Source organism: Passer domesticus, chromosome 11 (genome assembly GCF_036417665.1).
Source record: "Passer domesticus isolate bPasDom1 chromosome 11, bPasDom1.hap1, whole genome shotgun sequence".
NCBI classification, from domain to species: Eukaryota; Metazoa; Chordata; class Aves; order Passeriformes; family Passeridae; genus Passer; species Passer domesticus.
In genome coordinates, this window is record NC_087484.1 from 25,364,652 (window position 1) to 25,389,061 (window position 24,410).

The 24,410-nt window shown below is 38.7% G+C and overlaps 1 protein-coding gene and 1 long non-coding RNA gene across 8 annotated transcripts in view; both read left to right on the forward strand.

The window, feature by feature from the left end:
• Positions 1-24,410, forward strand: part of CLSTN2 (calsyntenin 2) — a 418,740-nt gene that overhangs the window by 296,516 nt on the left and 97,814 nt on the right. The window lies entirely within an intron of this gene.
• LOC135278251 (uncharacterized) lies at positions 277-6,987 on the forward strand. The gene is made up of 3 exons (XR_010345793.1): positions 277-506; positions 4,302-4,379; positions 6,165-6,987. It is a non-coding gene; the product is annotated as an uncharacterized LOC135278251 (long non-coding RNA).

Below are 24,410 nucleotides of genomic sequence, written 5' to 3' on the forward strand. Positions count from 1 at the left end.
TAAAAAACCCAAAATGTTTCAGAGAATATTTATTATTTTTTAATGCCAAGTCATATTATCTGAATTTTTTTGGCCAGCTGTAAAAAAAGTAGTAGGGGAGTAATGTCTCAAACACAGGAAAAGATAAAGGTTTATGAAATGTGAATGTGTTGTAGTGTAAATTTTGCAATTGTCCTTAGAATTGAAATCTTGAGGAATCTCAAACATGGATTGCATGAGGACTTGAGACCAAACTGTGGCATTCACATTCTCTGAAGAAACTCCTTCGAACAGGATTTTTCTCCTGGGAAGCTGAGACACCTCAGAGAAAAGGAAAACAATTCCTATCTCATTTGCTTCTCCTGTGTTGTGCTCATGTGGAATGTGTTTGGAGATTGTTTACCCACAAGTGATTGTTCCATTGGATTCTTCTGTGAGATGTTTTCACTCTTTGGCCAATCAGGGCCAGGCTGCATTGGGACTCTGGAGAGAGTAAGAAGTTTTCATTATCATCTTTTTAGCATTCAGTAAGTATCCTTTCTGTATTCTTTAGTATAGTTTAGTATAGTATTCTTTAATATAATATAGTATTATAAAATAATAAATTAGCCTTGTGAGAACAGGGAGTCAGATTCATCATTCCTCCCTGCCATGGGGGTCCCCTGTAAACACAATACCAAACCTTCCACATTGTAAATAGACAGGGATGTGTTGACTTTAGGAGATCAGATTAAATTCTGGGAGTAGATGGGGTGGAATTTTTAAAAAGACTTTTGGCTTTAAGAAACAACACATGGAATCATCAGGGCCACTAAGCAGCCAGGGAAATGTATGGACAGACAAGTGATGGAGAGGATGTGGATTGGTTTGGTTTAGTTTGGTTGGATCCTTTATGAGCCAAGGAAAGGTGATATGTTCCTACCCTGCAAGAGGAAAGATGGAGACTCCTCAGGCTGAGCAGGCAGTTTGCATCAAAGGACATGATGGGATGTGTTACTCAGGCTGGTAAGAGGAGTAGATAAGGAGTGCATCTTTGCTTTGTGATCTGTGATGAAAGGGGACAAGGACAGAAGAATAGCAGGGTAAAAAAAAGCCTGTGAGAGTCTCCTGATAATACAGGAGACATAAGGGAAAATGTTGTTAGGTATTGTCAGAGTGTCAAAGGTGAGTCACAAAACTGGGACATTTGTCACAGAATTAACTAGTGTGAAAAATGAGAATGGCACAAAGTACTTTTTAAAATGAGCAGTGTGGTTCCATTTTGCTGGTTGAATTGAGAAGACTTACCATTGATTCCTTCTATCACACATTGGATAGCTGATATGTTAATATTGGGTTCTAAGTACTAAAGGTTAGAAAGACAATGCAGGACCAAGTGATTATAATATGACTTCCATTAGGAAGACACAACAGGAAAAAATATGTTTATAAAGAGTATAATAACTCTGCTTCAAAATATTACTGAACCTTTTCACTAAGGGAATGTTGGGTGACTTAACATTTAAAACCAAAATTATAAGCTTTTAGCCTATGCTTGTCTTAGGGCCCCTGTTACTTATTTAGTCCCAAAATTACCCATGATTGGCACAAACTTGGCATACTATCATTCTACAGTTCAAAACTGCAGGTGCTGGAAATGGGACTATTTGCACAGAGGAAGTGAATTGCCCATTATTTTGCAATTTCCGGCTTGTATATTACAAGCTGTATCACAGATTGTGTCCCATATCTGTGCCTTGGCAGGTAGGAGTGTGAGGTTGGAATAACTCTGGTTGCTAGGAGCTGATGTTATAAAAGTGGTTGAAAGGACTTCTTATTCCATCATCACAACCCAATTAAGCTTTTTAATACTTCCAAAAAATCATCTTTGGCCTTTAGACAAGCCCTACTTTTGCTTGCAGACTGACTATGATTAAATTTTGCTTTTACCTATGAGAGACAAAATACACACACATATATTTTTGCACCTACTTGCCATTGCTTTTCTGTGGAGTCCATTGCTCTCTTAAATACTCTGTGAAAAACGCCAATCACTTATTTTAAAATTTTAAAAGTAAAATGGTTATAAAAATAGTAATACAAATTAGAGCAGTAAGAATTTGGACAATCAGAGTTAGGACAATAAATGACAACAAAGGCAAAGAATATGAACGTTCAGATGCTTTCCTCAATAAAAGCATGGCTCGCTAACAAAGAATTAACCCTTAAAAGCAATATCCTGTTGCATATTCATATATCTCATACATGATGCATACATTCCTTTCAAACTAGGGATTTCTCTTGTTATTGTCAACTTTCCTCCTTAATCCTGTTGGCTCCTCAAAGATGAGAAGGAGGTGGAATATAGTTTGTCTTTTCTGATAAGAAGATCTCTTGGGGATTTTGGTGTCTTGTTGCTGTTATCTCTATGTATCTTACATTGTATAGTTTTTATTTTAATATTATGTTATAGCCTAAAACTATATTTAACACATTACTGAAAACGATTAATACAGTATAACAAGTTTTTAACATAACACATATAATATTCATTTTAATATTTGCGAAAAGCCAATTATAAAATAAGCATTTTTCACATACTCTATGTCTCTACAAACACATAGAAAAAGAAAAAAAAGGATAAAAAAATTAATGGAGTCAGTCTTTTTAGTTGATTGGACCTTGCAAAGCCAGAGGGAGGTGCTGGAGCAGTGGACAGCTGGCACAGGTACCTCAGACTGCGTCACAAGGACTCCCAAACCACTCACAAGGACAGGGCTCAGGATGGGCAAGGACCTGTTGGAACTAACACCAGCTCACTGTAGCAGTCCACACAAGGTGCCTCACAGCATTATTCTCTTCCTCTTTACCTGGCCCCCATTATTGTTCCTGAGGAAATAGTTCTTGAATTACAATTTGTGGCTGCTTTAAATCTAAGGGCAGTTAGAAAAAGAGCAACAAACAACATGCTAAAGCTTTGTGTCTGTGCTATTTCATGCTTTGTTTCATTTTTAGTGCTTCTCTGAGTCTTTGAATGTTTTTAATGTTCTACACATGAATAACAGGACAAATTCTTGCCAAGCAGTATGACTTGTGTCAGAGGGTGCATCATTGTAAGTCCTGTGAGCAGAAGCTGAGGGAACTGGGGGGGCTTTAACCTGGGTGTACTCAAGTAAAAGACTCTGGTTTGACAACAGCAATATTTTCTGAGTTAGGTTTTATCTGCCAGTCTCATTTCACGTGTGTGAATCCAAGTCATCTTGAACAACACTACCTGCCTGCTCTGAGTAGTGCTTTTCCTTCATGGATTATATTTCAACTTCTTTTTTCCTCACTATAATTGACTGTAAAATTTCTCGCTCTCCTCTCCTGACTCTGCTCCCCAGAGAAGGGCTGCAGGATACTCTCTTTGCCTTTAGACCACCATTACAGGAAAAGCAGAGGAAAAAAAAATCTCACCATCCCTTCAATGAGAGGGAGAAAGGGAAAACATAAATGTTACATTTGCTGGCTCATGAAATTATGTGACTATTCAATTGAAGTACCCAGTTTTTCTCTCATGGGGAAGTGTATTTAAGCACATTTTTTTTCTCTGAAAAAAAGGAGTCATGTTCCACAGGCACCAACAGCACATCTCAATTCATACCAAAAAAATGAGGAAACTTGTCTTCCAAATAAAAAGACATCAAAAAACCCCAAAATGTTTCTATGCAGGCCTGGAAACTGCAAGTCAGTTTAGCTTAGCTCCTGAGACATGGCACTAATTATTTTCTGCCTTTAGTTATATATAGATTTAATCTCAGAATCATCAGTGAGATTACAAACCAAAGTCATAGTTCTTTGTCTGTGAAACAGACACAGATGAGTGTAAGAACAAAAGGCAAAGCCTAACCAGCATTTGCTTTTTCTTGGGTGGGTTGGTTATGGATGTGCAAACAGCCTTAAATAGGCTTTTCCAAGCCCCTGAGGGTTATGTCAAATTGTGAAGACTTGGCATTGGTTTTAAGAATTATTTTTAACCCGGCTCAGCTCGCAGTCTGTTTCAGAGCACACTCCTATGTGTATTTTTCTGTGAACAACTGAGGAAGGGGCATGGTGAGTGTGGGGTGAGAGTGAGCAGTGAGAATAGAGGCTGTGTGTCAGTGTCATCTCAGGGCCTTCCCACCTCACCTGGGCACGTCAGAGAGGAATTCTGGCTCTTAAAATTTATTTGTCACAAATAAATATTGAAATGAGGGGTTGACTTCACTGATTTCACTGTGCTTTCCAATCTGATCACATATGCTGGAGCAAGAAATACAGACCCATTTAAGAAATGCCAATACGTTTGCTTATTGATTTAGATGCAGGAGAAGGAAAGGCAAAAACCAATAAAGGTAGTTCAGTCAGATGATCCTACATACATGGAACACGTTTGACAGGTAAATAAATAATGCTATTGATAATTTTGATTTGTTTTCTCATAGTGTTTTGTTAGAATGTTTTGCAGGTCTTTTTGACTGGTTCAAAAGATTTTTTTTTTTCATCCTCTCTTTTAATTAAATGAAAGAATGCCTGTTTTGGTTCTCTGCTGTAATAAAATAATGGAAAACTTACTGGCAAGGGAAGATTGCTACTAATGGTGTTTTTTGCTTACACATTTAACTGACTGTATAATAAAAGAAGAGAAAGATTATTCCCTCTCTGCCCCTTTTTATCAATTAGAAAATAGGAACTAAACTCTCAGAACTCCATCTCGGAAAAATTTTCATTATTTCCTGGTATTTAAAAAAAAGCATAATAATACTGTGCTAGTAAGCTGACATTTGCCTGTGTACTCTGTGTTTTGGAGTATTTGGAGTAAATATTTCAGGAGGTTTTTGTGAAATGTATATATGATAAATTTCAAATAACTATTTCAGTTTCTATTTGTGAATTTTAAAAGACATTTTCAGAAAGACACTGCTGGTCCAAAATAATCAAGTTACTGGCATTAAATAATTTTTCCCACTTACTTTTCATGTTTAATCTCAGCCAGCAACACAAGAGCCAATAAAAGTGTTCATGCTTTATTTCTGCAGATTTTACTTTAAGAAACTGGAGAGAGATGTAAATTATTGGACGAGAAGTATGTGTCAAGAGCTAATGAATTCCAGATGAAAAATATTTCTCCATAATGGGAGGCTGTATCTTAACATTTCTTCTCCAACAACCATACACTTTTTGTTTCTGGGCATTGGGCACTCTCTTTTTCTTGACTGATTTTCAGACACCCCAGCAATATTTAAAATAGCCCTTACTTCCCATGGAGTTTTATTCAAGATAAATGGCCTCTTGATTATATTTTTCAACATGGAGGGAATATTTCAGATTTGTCAGGGTTTAAAAACAAGTTGTATTCCAATATGATTCATTATGTAGAGCCACTGGAAAAAAACCTTTTCCCATGAGTATCAGGTAAATGTTTTCAGGCATTACACAGACACCTAGAAGTTCTCAGGGACATCAGATCACTGCAGCAGAAACCTTCATGAATCAAACCACCAATGTGGCTGGCTTTTGGTTTTTTTTTTTCTGGTCTGTGGGAGTCTGAATCAGAGGATTCTAACATATTCTATTAGAGAGCAGTGCCTTAGTGTGGGTTTAGAAAAGGGGAAGGGTGAAACCCAGACTCTCATAGACTCTAATTAAAATTCATGGATCATTTCTATACTTTCAAATTACTTTTTCAGTAGTACAACAGTTAGAAATTGATTATATTAAGAAATTAATAATCTGTTGTTGAATACTTTATTCACAAATTAATGTATTTCTTTCTCGCATTTGAAGTTACTGTTCTCACATGTAAAAGAAGCTGGCTTTACCTCTGGGAATGCAGTCACATTATATTGCCTTTATCCATGCAAACACAAGTGGCTGGGGAAGTTGCATCATGTTGGGGTTTTTATTTTGCTGTTTCTTTTTACCCTTGGTTATCTGGATCCCCCAGCAAATGACTTTGCTGTCGTGACTGACCCTCCTCCTTTAGCCTGCCCAGGTCTCCAGGGTCCAGGAGAGATAGAATAGTTCCTGTGTGAACTGTGCAGTTCTAGATGAGTCCCTGTTCACAGAGCTGCCACTCCAGGTGTCTGGTTGGTGTATGGGAGAAATAACTGTTGGTCCTACATTTAATGGAATGAAATCCCTAATTTTTTTTTTTTTTTTTTTTTGCATTTCTTCCTTTATAGGTGGAAGCTGCCATGGCAAACAGAGTTTGAGCTGTGCCTTTAGAGACTCTGCCCCCAGAGTGCTCAAGTGACTGTGTTTGAAATCCCCTGGGGTCTTGGGCAGTATTAAGTCTTATGAAGTGTCTCATACAAAAACCACGGAAAAATTTTTCAGTGTTAGTAAAATGCAGTGATCTAGCCCCAGCTGCTGTCCACCAAGGCACAGTGGAGTGGAGTTATCAACAAATCCAGGTGTTTGGGAAAACTGTCTGATTTTCTGCATCGTGATTTGGTTTGAAATGTCTGTGTACTTCTGCTGCTTAACCTTTTCCTGCCAAATGGAAAACACCCCAAAGTCACTCTCCCTGTATTGAAGAAAAGCCTGTCAATTAAATGAATGCATTAATGGCAACAAAAGCAGGGCCTGTCAATTACTAGGAGCATTAATTATTACATTAATAATGACATCGTTTAAATTGTTCTAAAGGCATATTGGACATTACAATTCATTAGTTTCATTTCAGGTTTCAGGCATGTGTGCTAATTGAATTATACATATTTTGGCATAGCTGAATTCCTATTATGTTTCCATTCCACCTAGTTCTCATCTGTCTTTCCTGAAAAAAATTAAATATTGCCATAAAGGACAATCTTTTGAAGCTGAATATTAAATTATGTATTACACTGCAAACTGAACTGCATAGTGATAGAAAAATTCTAATTTTTCCATATTGTGATTTTGAAACTCTGCATAGTTTTCCCCTAGTGCTCTGCATATCATGTTTGGTTTTTTTTTTTCCATTGTGAAACATCGAATTAAATAATAAATTAAAATACATTATTATTTCTCTTTTCCTTTTTTTTATTCTTGTGTTTAATTTTTATAACTTCTCTTTGGAAATTTTGCTTCCTTTTTACAGTAATTTATTTTAAATAGTACCTTTAAATGTGTAATATAAGGTCTATATATATATAAAGGAGGCCACTGACATTACAGAAATTTGGTGTTATGTATTAAACCTGTAAATACCTTTTCCCTCACTTAATGAACTGCCCAATTAGGAAAAGAGGTTTAGAATGCATTTAAAGTTTCAGTGAGTGAAAACAACTCCTAATCTGAAAAAGTACTTTTTTTCTCATCAAAGATTCTCTTTGACAAAGAATTCTTTACCATCCCTATTTCCCATTTTATCTAAATACATCTTAAACACCAAGAAGCATTTAAAAGTTAAACCAGCTGCTAGACCAGGTTTCTGTCTTTCCAGCCAACATCCCAAAAGGAATCTAAGAAAGCCTGTTTATTAGGAAATACTGTATCTTTCTCAGATGCTTTCTCTGGCCAGAGATTTTTGTAGCACACCAAGACTTTTTTTTTTTTTTTTAAGCATTTCTTCTGAAAGAACAAATATCCAACAGCTTTAAAATGCAGTTGTGGTGGCAGCTATTTGGGTAAAATTCACTGTTTCTCTTGTGGCTTCATTTAATTTCAAGTCATTGATGCTGTATTTTACTTTCTATTCTGCAAAATATTGCTGACAGTCTTTTATGGGGAATTGGTATGGGTAAATTGATTTAAAATTGTTTGTTAGGAAAACCTATAGAGAACCAGAAAATAAATATCTCTATAAGCAGAAATGTATTCTGAAAAATGAATCCTGAGTAGCTGGACTGATAAGATGCATTTACTGCTACTTTAACTGTATTTAGAGGAAAGAATTGAATCATTCTTTGAAGAAGATGATTCTGTTCTATCTGAAGAAAAGCTCTCAATATATTTCATACTGCCTTGGGTACTATTGAAGAGAACATTAAATCCATACTGTTTGGAAGCTGAAAGTTGGTTAAAAAGAAACCTTAAGAGGGATACTCTTTCCTAGAGATGTGATTTGTTTTCTTCTTGGAAGATCTACACCTACATTCAGTCAAGAATTTCTGTGTACTCACTGAAAAAGGAGGTTTTTAGTGACATTCCTACCTTAGGATTTGTTTTCTGGCTGTTTGGAGATGAAAAGCTTGTTTGTCAGAATTTCCTGTAAAGCAATTTTCATGAGTCATTAAAGGGCATTCTCGCAATAATCCTTTGAGAAGGGGAAACCTTTCTGGGGTCTGCAGATCTCCAATTCCCAGAAGGGGGAGGTTGGTCCAAAGCAGATGTATTGGGGCCCACCCAGCCTGTGAACTCAGTGGTGGCCTGTTGGACACAATGCAAATTCATAGCAAGTATTTAAAAATATTTGATATATTTTTTAAGCCATGGCAACTATTAAAAAATAAAAGAGGAGGGTAGGGGGCAGCAAAAGAAATACTTTCTAAAAGAAAGTGTCATATAATTTATTTATAATTTCATTTAAAATTCTTATGTCCACAGTAGATTTTGAGTGTGAATGTTATGCACGCTGTAATTTTTTTCACTCTACATTCACATATCCTTTCCTTTTTCATTTTGTTTGTTGGTTGTTTTGTTTGGTTGGTTTTTAGGAGAGAAAAAACAACCGGTGTTTTTATTTTCAGAGCTATAATGTGCTTGAATTCTTATTCTGAGCAGGCTAGATTTGTTGAAGGAGAAAATGAGTAATCCAAGTGTTTGAGCTGTGACTGCTTTATATACCATGTGTTTTTTCACCCATTTTTGCTTCTTTATTAGCACCTTTCACTGTTGTCAGCTCAAACAGATTGAAAAGTAATGGTGAGGTCCAGCTGCTAAGTTAATGCTGACAGAGAACAAAATCATTTTGGAGTAGACAGCTGAATTCTTCTGCAATCTGATTCAGTCTTCTGGCATGGGGGACATTGCTTCTGTTCAGTTCCAGCTGAACTCTGTGGTTTGAATATGAAATACTGGAACAAGTCAGGCTTTGAAAAATCAGCTCACTCCTGAATTAAACTACATCACCCCGTATTTACAGCTTTTAAATCAGCTCTCACAAAAACTGTTGGGGAAGAAAGCTTCACAAGGTTATAAACAACAGCAGAGGGACTTGAATAATTTAAGCAAGCTGCATGGAATAATTGGATGCCATGCACTGCATATGATCAGCCACTGCAGTTTTTTTCCTTGTTGTCAGTCCTTTGATCCTTTGCCTGACATCAGACAAAGGAGTAACAGATACAGAAAACAAGGTAGCTGGAGCAAAGAGGAATGAGCTGACAAATCAAACACCATATCAAACAAACTGCCAAAAAACCAACAAATCAATGTGTGACTGCCTAATCTATCGTACAGAGAATCTGGGACTGAGTAGGTCCAATGGGAATGGTTAGTCTTTTCCTTCCTCTGTTTTTTAAAACTATTTTTCTGATCCTTTTTTCTCATTTGAAGGGCTTGTTTCCTTTGTTCCTAAGGAAGAAAGGATGCTCCTTATTAAAGCTTCACTGGCTAACAGGGAGTAGTCTTGCCAGTCACTGTGACTGTCCCTCCCCCAGAGGAGAGAATAATGTCAGGGTCATCCTTATCCTCTGCAAGACTGGAAGAGCAATCATTTATGTGCTCTCATACTTGCCATAGGACAACATATCCTTTCATGCGTGCCCTTAAAAGGTAGCTCTGTATAAGGACTTGGGGATTAGTTCTGCCTCCTGACTTTTAGGTCTTGGCTCTGGCTGCAGCCATTGCACAAATGCTATAAGAAGTGCTGTGTTCTGTTCCAACAGGAGAGTGAATGTGTCCAGCAGATGGCATGAGTTTAGATATTTTCACAATGCTCTCCTTTATGCAAAGTCATTTAAAGAAATTTAAACGTGTCAGAATTAGAAAATGTCATGCAGGGAAGAAGCACTGAACTGTATTTCAGTTTTTGGGTCTAGGATGACCCTGAGGAATTCTTGACAAGCTAAGAAATTTCACAGAGCAACATAATTCATTTCACCTTTTATCATCCTGTTGTCACTGCAAGTTTAAACATCCAACAAAAATAACTGTTTAAGAAATATAATGCTGTAACACTGATTTTTATCATCAACCTAGATACTTCTTTAAGAGTATTTTAAAGAAAAGTCATTGTGTGAATAATGATGTTGTAAAACTGGAGATGTAGCTCTAATGTTTATTGTGCCTCAGCAATTTCCAATCTAAATATGCTGAAGTTTGCAGGAAAAAAACAAAGTTTCTTTTTCTGAAGCAAAACATAAAAGATTTGGGTGTCTCTTCTGTGGACAGTTTCTAACCTGACAGATTTTGCAAACCAGATGCTGATATCTGTAGTACCTGCACAGAACTTTTGTTTATAAAATTCTTTTCAGAGTGTCCTGAGCATCTCATGTCAAGAGACCCATGATGCTCCCCAAGGAGACAGAGAGTTCTGGGTGGGGTACTGAGGTTCTGTAGGGCCTGTTCAGAAAACCTGTATCTCATTCAGGACAAAGCCTTGCAGTCTGCTCCTTAGGTAACCTCTTGATGGAGTGGTGGCAAATAGCCACCTTGTATTCAGGATGTGCAAGATCTTTCCATGTGCCTCACATACCCCTATGGTTGCTAAAGTTATCAAAGTTAAAAGAAAATACATATGTATGTATAGGAACTTCTAGTTCCAAAAATGTGTCTGTACATCAGGAAATCCTGATGGGTATAGAATAAACTGTGCAACTTCTTCCATGGTGTATTTCTAATAGTTTTGCTGGCTCTGACTATTGAAAATCTGGCTGCTTTATTTTCTTTAAAATAAAGTGATTGCTCAGAGATAAGCTGCACTCATGCCTTATTCCCTAGTTCCTCTGCCAAAGACGCTTTTCAAGAGACAGGTCTGTCTAACAGCACTTAAACCTGGTGTTCAACCTAGGTGAGGTAGGACTGACACCATAAACTGCAGATTTCTTAATTTCTATGAGGTTTTGACATGTCTGGTTTAGTCACTGTTCTCTCTTTGCTATCAGGCTCTTACAGTGTCTTGCTGGAGTCAAACCTGACTCTGTCTGACCCTCTTAAGCCTGTCTTGGTGTGGAATTCCACAGATTAATTATTCCTATATTACAAGAATAATCCCAGATTAGAATAATAATCCTTCTGGTTACTGGCCAAAGTGGGTCTGTCCCCTGTGACAGAGACACCCCTTCTTGTTGCCCCCTGCCCTGCTCTCTACCAACCCCTGCTGCAACTGACCCCTCTGTTCTGGGGACAGGGACTTCTCTGTCACCTGAGGTTTGGTTCTGGGAGTTACAGGTTCATTGACCCTGGCTGGAAGCAGCAATCTCATTGATAACCTCTTTATTGTTCATCCACAGACCCCTCCGGTGTTTCTTTGCAAGGCTTGCTTTCATCATTGTTTAATTTCTTGTTTTACCTCATCCTGATGCAATTTCATGCCTCATAGGATTATTTTTAAAGAGATGGGGGAGCAACTTGTAACATTCAGTTGAAATAAGTTCCCATTGTCAAGCATTGGTAGCATTTTCAGTATAGAAACCAGAAAGCCTCACTGAATTGTTGAACACATATATTTTTAAAGCTGTATATTTTTACAGACAGAGTTGAAAACAGAGGGAGGATATCAGAATAATTGCTGCCATACTGTTCTCCACCTTAAGCCTGGTTTCTCATTCTACCAATGGTGCCATTCAGTAGAAGAAGTCAAACGCATGAGAGTCATTGCAACCACATACTTTTGATACTCTAACAAAACACAGACTGGGTGGTGGCAGTGACCTCTCAGAGTTCTATTCTGGAGAGCAAGAAATTAATGGAATATTGAATATTGATTTTTCTGGCTCTTTCTAGTGTTTTATATGTTCTGTCATCAGTTTTGTGGAAATTTTGTTCTTGTGATTTTGAATTGGTGCTTTCACTGTTTCAAATCTAGTATCAACTAAAGAATTTCTGATTATTTTTGTTTGTTTTTCTTTATGATCAGAGCAAAGGGATCTCTCATTCCTGGATAGCACAATCTGTCAAACATCCTTCCAAAAGGTCCTGTCAGAGTAGCACTGTGGTTGTGTTTTCATATAATCCTTTCCACATCCGTATTTTACTTCCAGTTGCAGGCTAAGAGAATGTAATTCAGGACAGATGCCATGGATACTATGTAAAAACACCTGTTTCTTCCTCTGTCATGGCCAATAAAATCACTTTCTGGGTGTGATCATATCCATGTATCCTCAATTTATAGGTCACAGTACTAGCGACTGGTAGCAGTAAAAATAACTTTTAAATTATGCTTTTGAGATCTCCAGTGAATTTACATAGACTCTTGCACAGTTTTTTACACATACAGTGGATATGCACTATTGTAACAATAAATGTTGGTGTGTTGTTCACAGTGGAAAAGGCACTAATCTCTGGAATTCCTCCCCAAAATGCCTCATTTTCAGCTGTCACTGGGCATTATTGTGCTTATTCTGTTCCGTTCCAGCTGCAAAAATAGACAACATTTTGCTTAAGTCGGTGGAACAATGCTGTGAATAAACTTATATGAGAGTGATCTAGTTCATCATCTAGTTCATCACTAAAACCAAGAAAAAGGTCATGATCAGTTCTATTACCTGATTGCCTTCTACCCAGAATGTAAAACCTCCACAAAAAAAAAAAAAAAAAAAAAAAGGAAAAAAAAAGAAAGAAAAAAAGAGTGGGGAGAAGAAAATCTCCAAAATGACTGGAGCAGAGTGCAGTGGTGTAAGCAGCTTCTGCACCCCAGGGTTCACACATTTGTTTCACTGTGGAAAGTAAAACAGAGGAAACCATTTCAAAAGACCAAGCAAGCCTGGCACATGATTAAAGTTGTAGTTGTAGTCCTTGGTGTCACTGCCTTTCCTGATGTGCAGGGGCAGATAGCAAGAGTTCATCTCTTTTCAAGACAGGAAGTTTCTATATGGTTGGGTTTTATTGGTATTTTCCCAGCTTCTCTCTGCCGTGCACACATACCCACACACTCTCTTCTCAGAATTCCCTGAATTCCAGAGAAGGAGCTACTGCTCCACCTGAAATGGGCCAAATGTGTTCCTTTCAGACTTGATCACACACACTTGTACCAGTGCCACAGCTGGGAAGCTTTTTTTACTCCATCTGCAGAATGTGGTTTGTAGATGTAAAAGTTGGCACACTTGGTAATTTGAAAATTGCAACTTGTGAAAAATGAGTAGTGCTTTAATAAATTTCCTTTCAATATAATCTAATTTATCAAACCTGTAATATTCAAAATTCTTCAAGGGTTCCTCAGCTGCATATCTCTGTGCAATTATGGCTCTTTAAGTAGTTATAATCTGCCAAGTGAGCTGTCATTGTATCTATAAGTAATTTTGACAGCCATAATGTGCTGATTATGGAGCAACACTGGGAGGATGAGGGTCGTTGCTGGGGTTTTGCCAGTTGAGGCTCCTTATTTTTCATTAACCACAGCACTGGTGTTAATGCTTCAGAGGATTTGAAAAATTTCACTCAGGTGAGATTTACCTGCTTGAGAGCACCCTGTTTTTCTGGGTTCCTTCTGGTCCCCAGGAGAGCACCCTGCCCAGAGACCCATGCCAGGAAACAAGTAGATGTGCAAGAGGGCAATTTTTGATCCCGAATCCCAGTTATTCCCAGGTGTTTGCTGGGGGTTTGTGAGATGGCCCCCATCATCTCATGGTGTGCAGCTCTGCCCTGCAGACAAGGGCCTTGGCACAAGCATGGGTTTGTCACTCTATTTTATTATTTCCTTTGTGCTCAGTTTGCAAAAATCACAAGCTTTTTTAACTGTTACATCTATAAACCCAGATGTTACATCTATAAACTTACAGAGACAAAATGTTCTAAGTATGTAATGAGAATAAAGATTTATTGGGCTCTCCCTGACAATTGTTTGATCCCTCTGTGTTCAGAATATGCCCTTGAAGCCACTTGTACAATTCTGTTACTTAGCTCAAATATCATGATGACAGGCAGCCTGGTCTGTAGATTTTGTAATCACCTGCAATTTCCAGCGAATCCCCAAGGATCTGCATTTACTCAATACATCTGGAAATGAAGTTTCCAGTAAACAAGGCTGCTAATGCTGTAGCAGGAGAATGATGATGATGCTGGTCACTTGGTGTGAGTTTGTGTGCTGCAGGGCTAAGAGGAGAGGATCCTCTCAGGGGCATTTGTGTCCTCAGAGCAAGCAGGGGTGACTTGGAGTGAAATAACCCAGGCAGTACAGATAACACTGTCATTATTTTTTTTTATTACCACTTTAAAATGAAATCAGAATGTTCAGAAATATATGGAATAAAAGCTAGCAGAGAGGCTGTTTTCAGCAAATGCCTTGACAAGCAGTTACTCAGTTCCTCCTTCCAAAAACATGTTTGTCACCCAAAAGTTCAAGTCTGTAAATGGCTGTTTTAAAATCTGTGTCAACACAGCGCTTGCTTCGCAGGGCTAGAGCTGAGCATTCATGAGGGAGTTCTGCCACAGCCAAATTCTGTTTGACCACTTGTGAAGGTATAAATGCAAATGTCATTCAGTGTTGTTGAGTGGTAACTACAAAACTGGCTTTGAATTAACTATACCTCTTGATAAAATACATTGTATTTCCTGCTAGTTATATTGAAATTAATATTATAATTTACTTCAGAAACTGCAAATACAATTTGTTTCTTTTCATTGTTGAGGAACAGTTAAACATAAACTACATAGATATTTATTTGCACTTTCTGAATCGCTGGAGTGATTTATTATTGTAACTTACATGGTGTTACTTTTTCATTGCTTTATATTGCACATTTGGTTTTAATTATTACATCCTTCATTCTATTAATTTCAGATTTAAAATTAAATTGCAACTGAAGTTCAGCCATAGCTCCTAAAGCATAAAAAATAAGCTTTGGTCTTCACTTTCTAGAGTGAAAGTGGAGGTGGAATACAGACTAAGTAGAAAAATAATCTCTCAGCAAGAACTGTGCTTGATATTATTCATAACAGCTTCTGTTGAGATCTGTGTTTGTTTCTGTACTACAGCCTTCAGTTTTATTGCACTTTGGGTGCCCAAGGTTAATTTAGACTTTAATTATGGATTTTACCAGCACTCAGGAAGGGGTTGTCTTTTGCCATTGATAGCAATGCAAAATTTGTAAATAATCAGTAAGATCCTGTACTTTTAACTTCAGCTCTGTTTTCAGGTAGTCTTTTTTTTTTTTTTTTTTTTAATGTGGTATCTCATTTGCTCAAAAAATCGATACACAACTGTCCTTGGAAGTTCATATTATAAAACATTAAGAGAGTTTTCTATGCAAAGTCTTATGCCTATACTTAAATCCAGACCTCTCAAAACTCCTGCAGCATTCTTAATTCTTAAAGATGCAAAATATCCCAAAATAAAGATTTTAAGTAATTTAAAGGAATAGGTCGTGAATCCACAAATATTTCAATGCAGAGGTGAAACTGAAATATGTATCCACAACATGGTTTGTTTCACATTGGATGCCACTGAATTCAGTCTCTTTTAGAGTTTTTGTCATTCTCTGAGAACTTCAGTTTTGCACTTGCAGCAGAGACTTACTCAGAGGCTGATCTGAAGCAAAAAGTAAGGGAACAACAACCCTGGCACATCCCCAGACACTGAAGTGTTTGCAAGACCATGCATGCTTTGAGGACAAAGGCCAAATTCACACAAAGCTGGAATTAAATATGATGATGAAGTCCCAGCCCCATTGCAGCGCTCCATGTTTTCAGGACTGGCAGCCCCAAGCTCCTACATGTGTGAAGAAGCAACTTTTTTCCTAAAAGTCACAGACATCTCTCAGACTAACACAGCCAGAAGTGGGGAGAAGACTTAGAGCAGGAGTCAAAGAGAAAGGGCAAAGTCATTAAATATTTATAGTGGAGCTGACATAAATGTGGTTTATCAAACATGTAATTGTACTGAAGTAGAAGCATTTTGTGGATTTTTTGATGTTTTGATGTTTCTGCCATTCTGCAGTCCTGAGGGGGGTTTTGAGAGGACTGGATTGAGAGTCTGACCTTTATCTTAAAACTATTTTGACACAGCTCAATTTCATGAAAAGTTTCAAATAGTTTTTCTTTTCATGTTGGGGAAAAAAGCTAACACCATCTTCAGAGCTGCTGAACAACACCATTTCTGTCCTCTGTGCCCTTGCTCAAGAGGGCAAGAAATAGGATAACATCTAAGAGATATAGCAAATAAATAGGGGTTTTCAGTGGGTTAGATGATAAAAAGCACAAATCGCAGCATGTTGAGCTCACTGTGGTTTAGAATTTACAGTTTAGAAAGCAAAACTCTTTTCATTGCTGAATAATTGATATGGATAAGATATCCCAGTGTAAAATCTTAGAAGGGACAGAGTCCCTGTTTTTACAATGGAGTCGTTAAGAGCTGTTCTGTATTTTTAGGGTCAACACAGCTGCAGTTTGTATATCCATTTTAGTTATTTTCATTCCAGTGAGAGTATAAAAACCTTAATCCAAGTCTCCATATAGGAAAAGTTACTTTATTCTCCTACTCACCATACCATTCTATGAAAGAGCTGTGTTTGCAATCAGTCTGAGATTTACTGGACCACAATCCCCCTGCCATTATAAATATTGTGTCATGGGACTGTGCTTCTGGAATTGTTTTGGTGGCTGTGAAATAAATATGGCAGGAGATCTTTCTTCTTTTTTAATGCCTTTATTGAAAATCACCTCAGGTGGGGAGAAATGACAGGTCACACACACGCTGTTGCTGCTCTCCAGGAGTGACACAGAGAAGGAGAATGAGTGCAGCTCTCTCCACTGGTATGCAGGCAGAGCTGGGGCTTCTGTCCTCACGAGAGCACCATGAGATTCCAATTTTTCAGTTTGACATTCGAGGTCCTCTTTCTAGCCGACATCCTTAGGTTAGTGTGAAAGGTAAAAAGGATCTTAGCAGATACTGGATTCAGTTCCTCATCTTTAGACATCACTTAGATCTCTTAATTCCATGGTGGCACCTTGTTTTAGGGGTTTTTATTGCTACATTTGGAGAGGTGCTTCCTCATCTGCATAGCAGCTCTGATGTCACCTCCCCTCCCAGTCTCAGGTGTCATCCTCTGGGAAGCAGCAGGGGGACGGGAGAAGAATTAGCAATCATCAACAGGTAATTAAAGAAAAACCATTGAACAACAGGCAATTACAACATGAAGTCATCAACAACAGCCAAAACTCCAACCTAGCAGCAATTGGTTTAACCTGCCAACTCTGCAACCCAAAAAATGGACAACTCTTCTATTCATAACAGCTGGAGTCCCACCTGAATCATGGAATATATCAGGATCTCTTCAAGCTTGCAGTCCTGCATTGAAAAACAAGGATCTTACTAAACTCTGAATGAATGAGAATGAAGGAGAATGAAAAGCTGGGAATAAGGCGCAACATGTCAAGTAGGGGTTGTCCACGGGCTGCTGGAAGTACTGAGATATTCAGCTCACACAGCTCAGGTTCTCACACCTCTCATGTGTCAGACATTGAGCCTGAGCAGGTGAAGGCAGCTCTGCCAAAGCTGTGCTGGGGAATCTGGGATTGCTGTGTCTGAAAACTGTGTTCTCCTGAGCTGCCTGGGATTGACACATCACTGCAAGCCTGTTCTGTGCAAAAACACCTACATTTGCTGGCTGCCTGAACTCTGGTCAATGGCTGAGCTGTCTCCTGGAGTATTGGGCTGGTGGGGAGCAACCTTGCGCTTAAGACCAGCACAGTATAAAAAGGCACCAGCATTTCTCTTTATAAAGGTGTAGTAGGAAACATTAAACTCAATAGAACAAAAGAGGAGGAGACTGTGAGGCTCAGAGGAATAGGATGAACTCAATATATTTTTTTAGAAATAGAAGAAATAATTCTAAGTGTCCAAACAAATTAGAGTACAACTGATCTCCAGGGAGATGTGCATTGACTTTTTCTGTTGATGAATTTTGTTATCTTCACTACATGATTTCCATTCTGATAAAAAGCCAGACGCTATAATTTTGACTGTGTTGCCTTACATTTGAGATGATGCTTTGTAGCAGAAGTATTTGTGTCCAAAGTAACTTACCGTGTCTAGAGATCCAATCCAAATTATAACTGTACATCAGGAGCTGAGGATTTCAGATTGTTTAAAGACAGGCAAGTGGGAGTAAAGGCAAATGAAAAAAAAAACCATGATCGGGAGGAACCATATGGTATTCTTGTAACAATTAAACTCAGTGCTCTACTTTGCTGTGTGTCTGCAGGATGCCCAGACTAATCTCTTGTGTCCAGGCTCCATGCCAAGGCTAAATTAATGTTCCTAAATTTTTTATTTAATCTGCTTCTGTGAGAAGAGGCCACAGCAGAGCAAATAGCTGAGTGAGAACTTGAGGATGTGTGAGCACATTATCCCTTTCCTAGTCGCTCACTCAATGCCTTGCCTCTCGCATGTGTTTTTGTGGGCAAAAGGTAGAAGAGTCCTAAAACTCCTAATGCATCTGTGAAAATTTACTGTGTGTGTTATCAAGAGTTTAGGAGCCACTGAAAAGATTAATACTTTCCCTTTGAACTCATTTCATAGGCTGTCGATGCCATGCAAGCTCCACAATTTTTCAAAGGTAGAATATTGGAATTATTTTATGGTTGTCCTTTTTGCAGGACAGCCCTAGCTCCTAGTACTTGGCTCTCCTCTGGTTTGTGTGGTTGAGTCTGGTGTTTAAATTACATGCTAGCCAGTCCAAAGTTCCTGATATAGCTCTCAAGTTAGAACTAACTCATGCACTTGATTCAAAAGAAACAGAAAAACTGACTGATCGTTCACTGGTGCTTTGAATTAGCTAACTATACCCCAAAAGAATGCCGTTAAAATTATTCAGGGAAATAATCATTTAATAAAATTCAACATTTTCCAAGCTGCTTTATCTCCAAAATTGTCTGCCTTGATATAAGGCCCTAGGAAAAGTTGTTTAATTAAAAAGTTAGGTTTTCTGTCAACCTGCTGAGTCCTCTGTAGACTAAACAGCTGCTGACTTTCTACTCTGAGTGTAACATGGTGATGTTCATTTTCTTCTTTATCTCTGTGTATCTCACAAGGGAGCCAAATCTAGCAGGTCATGCTGGAGCGCCTATCCTGCTGAAGGAAATATTTTTGTGAGGTTTGCCTGTTGGACTGTAGGAATTCTGTAAGCGATATATATTCGCTAACCAAGATTCCTAATTCTAGGCCTCTATTTGATTTGAAAATCTTAGGAACATTATACATCCTAGCTAGTTTCACATAGTTTTTTAGCATTTGTTCTTTAACTGTTCAGTAATACTTAGTGGCAGGAAATTATTGCAAGCATTGTAATAACCTTTATAATTTTACATGCAGATGCCTCTAGGTTGCTCTTTTAAAAATAGGTTCACCTTTTTTTAAATGATATACACACTAAATGAGGTCAGGGCCGCATAAGGCAAGTTATCTCCTATTTTTATGTGTTTAGACCTCACTAATCTAGAGGAGAAATAGCTTTGTGACCCATCTTTCAGGCACGAACATGGAATTAGGGCAGTGGGAGCATCTGGGCCTCTGTGTTTCCTGGAAGAGGAGTGTCTGAAGAAAAGTGCTTTTTGATCTGCTGCAGCAGCAGCAAAGCTGCAACCACAACTGCAGACATTGCAGCCTTGAATGAGCACTGCCCAAAGAATGCAGGTAATGTGTGTGAAGACAAGGACCTAGAGGTGTTTGTGATTGTTATTGACACCTGTACAAAAGAAGAGCAGAAGATGACCCAGTTGGGAACTGTAATTCACAGCTTCACTTGGCTCCTGGAAGATAAAGTTCCTTTTATTAATGTGCTTTTTGCACAGTCTTAACTACATGGTTGCATGATTAGTTTTTCAAATTGTTCATTATAGTGTGGTATTGGAAAAAATGCCAAGGCAAATATTTCTCAGTGATGCTCATGTAACTGTCTGAGACACCATGCTGTGCCCTACAGCACTGTAACTCCACGGGATACTTCCAACCATGAAACTTGAGGCTGACAAAGCCTTCCATTGGTGCAGTGGGCATGGAGCTCCACACATTGATTAGAAAACTATATTATTTTTCTACTCTTCTTAAAATCACACTTTCTTCCTTTTTTGACTCTCTTGAATCTGGAAGATTTTAGAAAGAATAAAAGATTAAGAAATGTTTCAAATTGTTTGCAATAGAGTGTTAATTTGGTAAGGGTTTGATTGATGGGAGGAAAGAAAGAAAATATGTTTCTGTGCTTTTAGAGTAGAGGGTGTTTGCAAAAGGCAGAGTCAGTCATTAATTAAGCACATCTTTATGTGCACAAACATTTATCTCCTTGTTACTTATTTTCTAATCCACCTCAATGTTTATTGCAGTATTCAAGTAAACATCTATCAGCTCTCCATCATTTGGCCTGGAGTGCAGACTTGAGTGGGACGTGTTGTGCATCTCAGCGGGGGGGGATCCCAACAGAGCAATGTGGTCAGATATCTCACTAACATCACAGTTTGTCCAGAAAAACCACACTTTTAAAGCAACATTTGTGCAAACAAAATTGTACAGTAGGGAAATTTATTGTGGAGCCAGGAGGAAACCCAGATATCACTGCTACTTTTATGCTGCCCGCAGAACTATCTTTTTATCTTGAGCAGCTGGTCCCTGCTTGAGCAGAAGGATGAGGTCTGGTTCATTTGGTGTGAACTTATCGCAACGATGAATTACTTGAGGTGCAAGTGCAGTTTCCCCCTCTTCGTTTCAAATCCATGGAACAGGAAGTGTAGCAGTGGATTTATGCTCTTTCTTTGCAGAGTGTGTTGCCCATAAAATTAAGTATGAGGAAATAATAATTTTTGGTATTCAGGCATGAATACCTCCCTCTATTCATGATTTCAGTATTGCTTTCTGGAATTTAGTATTGCAGTGTGAGTTTAATAGCACTGACTTAAATGAGCTGGAAAAGCATATACAGTAGTTACTACCTTATTTTTTTCCTATCCTTACAGATATTTTACATCTCTAATTATTATTTTGCCTCATTTTCCCAGACAAATGCCCTTTCTTTCTTCAAAACTTAACCTTCTGCATTCAGTAATTATTTAAACAGTAGCAACGGCCTGTGATATAAAAACTTGTTAAAGCTGTAAACCTTCCCAGTGGCACAGAGACACTCAATAGGTCACCAGCTTTGCACTGCAGGAGTTTTTGCAGGATGCCAGCAGAGAAACTTGTATACAGCTGTTACTGTGGAAAGCTGGATTATAAAAAAACCCAGAGAAACAGCAACCCCTAAAAAAAGTTGTTAGAAAATCTGACATTGACAGCAGGTTGTGGGTCAGTGCTGCATTTCTGAGAAAACAGCAAACTGAGCAGTCTCCCAGCAGGTTCTTATTTGCAGGTGGCCATCCAAGTGCCAGGAGAAATCTTTGTTGATAAATTTTTCTAGAGTAGCGTGCCTGTGTTTGGATTTCCTTCTGCATGTAAAGCCTTAAAGATTTGAATTTGATTCATACTGAGAGTGCCTCAATTTTGTTGACAAACTTTTAGTTAGAACAAGAGGAGAGTCATGCTGCAAGCAAATCCACACATTATATAAAATTCTTGGAAGCCTACTGGTGGCATGTAGTGTACAGAGATTCTTCTTTAGTGGTGGCAGTCACATACTTCCTTTAGGACTTGATGGATCCATGGAGCTGAATTAGGTTCTTTAAGGACTGACCTATGGAAACAGCAGTGTTATTGTCATTCATGTGCAAAGCTTTGGAGGTCACTGTAACACCTTGATCATCGCATTTGTCTGTTCTTTTCATCAAAATTTGATAAGCATCTGTCCTGAACAGGGGTTTTGTCTCCTTCAAGGCTGGAGTGGATCTGCCATGGGATCCTAGTGCTTTGATTCTTAGGCACTTTGGGGTCTTCCAGGGTCTCTGTGCTTACCTCAGGAAGTATAAAACTGCAACCTTAATTTTAAATAAAGGATTATCTATGTTGATTTGCATGTTGGAGAAAAACACACATAGAAGTGTAATAAAAGTCTAGAGAGTAATAAAATTAGAAGAGGATATGAATGTAAATGTGTAATTTTGCCAGCAGCAAACTAATGAAGCCTGGTTTCCCAGAGATTTGAGCTTCACATTTGATTTACTGCTACCTAAAAGTACAAGAGAGAATTGAAGCTTTTCCTCTTGTTGAGCTTTTAGAACACTTTTGTGTGCTCTCTCTGCCGTTTAGTGAGATGTGACCTCTTTATCACCCAATGCTTTTTCTGTAGCATCTCTGTATTGTCGAGCTGCATCATAACATAGCACTTGAGGGAAACAATTAATCTCTTTAAAACATAGTTGAAGTTAACAGATGTTTTCAGGAACAAATCCATGTGTGTAGTCACACATCCAGACATGTCCTGGACTCAGCAGTGTGATCTCCATTCCGTAAGGAATCACAAGTTTGCCTGAGCATGCAATTGTCACTGAAGTTGGAAACACCTGTAAAATTATTCAGTCCAGCAATAACCCAGCAATTCCAAGCCTACCACTAATCCATGTCCCTGAGTGCCAATTTACATGTCTTTTGAACACCTCCAGGGATGCTGATGCCACTGCTGCCCTGAGCACTCTCTGCCAGTGCCTGACCCACACTTCTGGTGGAAACATTTTTTTCCTAACATCCAATCTAAACCTCTCCCAATGCAACTTGAGGCCATTTACTCACTCTATCAGTCGTTACCTTGGAGAAGAGACTGACTCCCATCCCACAAGAGCCCCCTCTCAGAGAGCAATGAGGTCTCCCCTGAGCCTCCATTTCTGCAGGCTGAGCCCCTCCAGCTCCCTCAGCTGCTCCTCACCAGCCTGATGCTCCAACCCTTCCCCAGCTCCGTTCCCCTCTCTGGACTCACTCAAAAAGCCCCTCAGGGTCTTTCTTGCAGTGAGGGACCCAGAACCAGGCATGGGGTTTGGTGTGTGGCCTCCCCAGTGCTGTCCCTAGGGGGACAATCACCGGTCCTGCTGGCCACACTGGTCCAGGCCAGGTGCCATTGGCCTTTTGAGCCACCTGGGCACACCTGGCTCCTGTTCAGCCGCTGTTGGCCAGCAGCTGCAGGTCCTGTTCTGTGAGGCATTGTCAGCCACGGTGCCCCAGCCTGGAGCACTGCAGGCTTGTGGCAGCCCAGTGCTTGGCCTTGCTGAACCTCAACCAGCCCAGTGAAACAGCATTTGCTGATTCCTGATTCACATACAACTGGTGCCTTTTTTAACTATTGATGCCAAGGAATGTCAGAGATCCCAGCTTCCATCTGAAGTCTTCAGTATTCTTGGTGTAGTGAAGGCTGAGGAAGTAGCAAAGGGAGCTGTGAAAGGCCAAATAATCCAGTGTTTCTTAATAACTTCTGAAATTGAATTCAAGAGAATGAGGCTGTGTAGTTATTAAAGGAGTAACATTGGGAATTATTATTTTACTTCAAGAAGTATGAATCTGGAGTTTCATATAAAAAAGTAATTTGTAATACAATTTTATTGATCAAGGCTTACAATTACTAAATCTTGCATGCAAATGTGACTGAATGTGAAACATTGTCTTTATCAATTTCCAAACAGTGGAAATTTTTTGGTTATGTTTCAATAATTATGAATCATCAGTAGCTTTTTTTTTCAGGCTATTATATTTTTTACAGAGGAAATAATATCCTTATTCCCCCTGGAGTAGTAACATATGGATCTATCAAGGCTTTAAAACTTAAAAGAATGTAAACTTCAAAATAAATAGGTGCTTATAGCTAATGATAGTCTGAATGATTTGAAGAAAAAACTTGTCCAGAGTTTAGTTAAAACATGTACTAAAGTGAAACTCTCAGCAGAGTTCAGCCCTGTAACCAGAAGGTTTTATAGGAAGCAACTGGAAGCCCTTAGAGTGTGCCTCCTGGCCTGGGAGAAATTTTCCCTCTGCCTTGGCAATTGCTATAGGATTTCATGAGCATGCTTCTACCTTTACATGGTGTCAGCAGCTTATCCTTTTTTTAGCAATTCAGTGCTACCACCATTTCTATGATCACAAAATCCTATATCCACCTGCTCACAAACCCATTCAAATGAAATTAAGAACAAAGCACAGAATTTTGCTGGGTTGTCTGTTAGGAGAAAAGCAATGTCCCAGTTTGCACTCTCATTATTTCAGCCTTGCAACGGGGAGGGGAAGAAGGTGGTGCAAAGGTCCTGCAACTTCAGAGGTGAGTCTGAGTAGGAGAGAAATCCTACCTCCTTTTCCTCCAGTGATTTACAAACCCATACTTACCTAAGACCCCAGTAAGTAAGATAAGCTTGGCAAAGTTCCCACTGATATCATCTATGTCTGGTGCGAGGATTGACTGACACGGACTCCACTTATGCCAGCAGAGCAAAGCCATTTATTA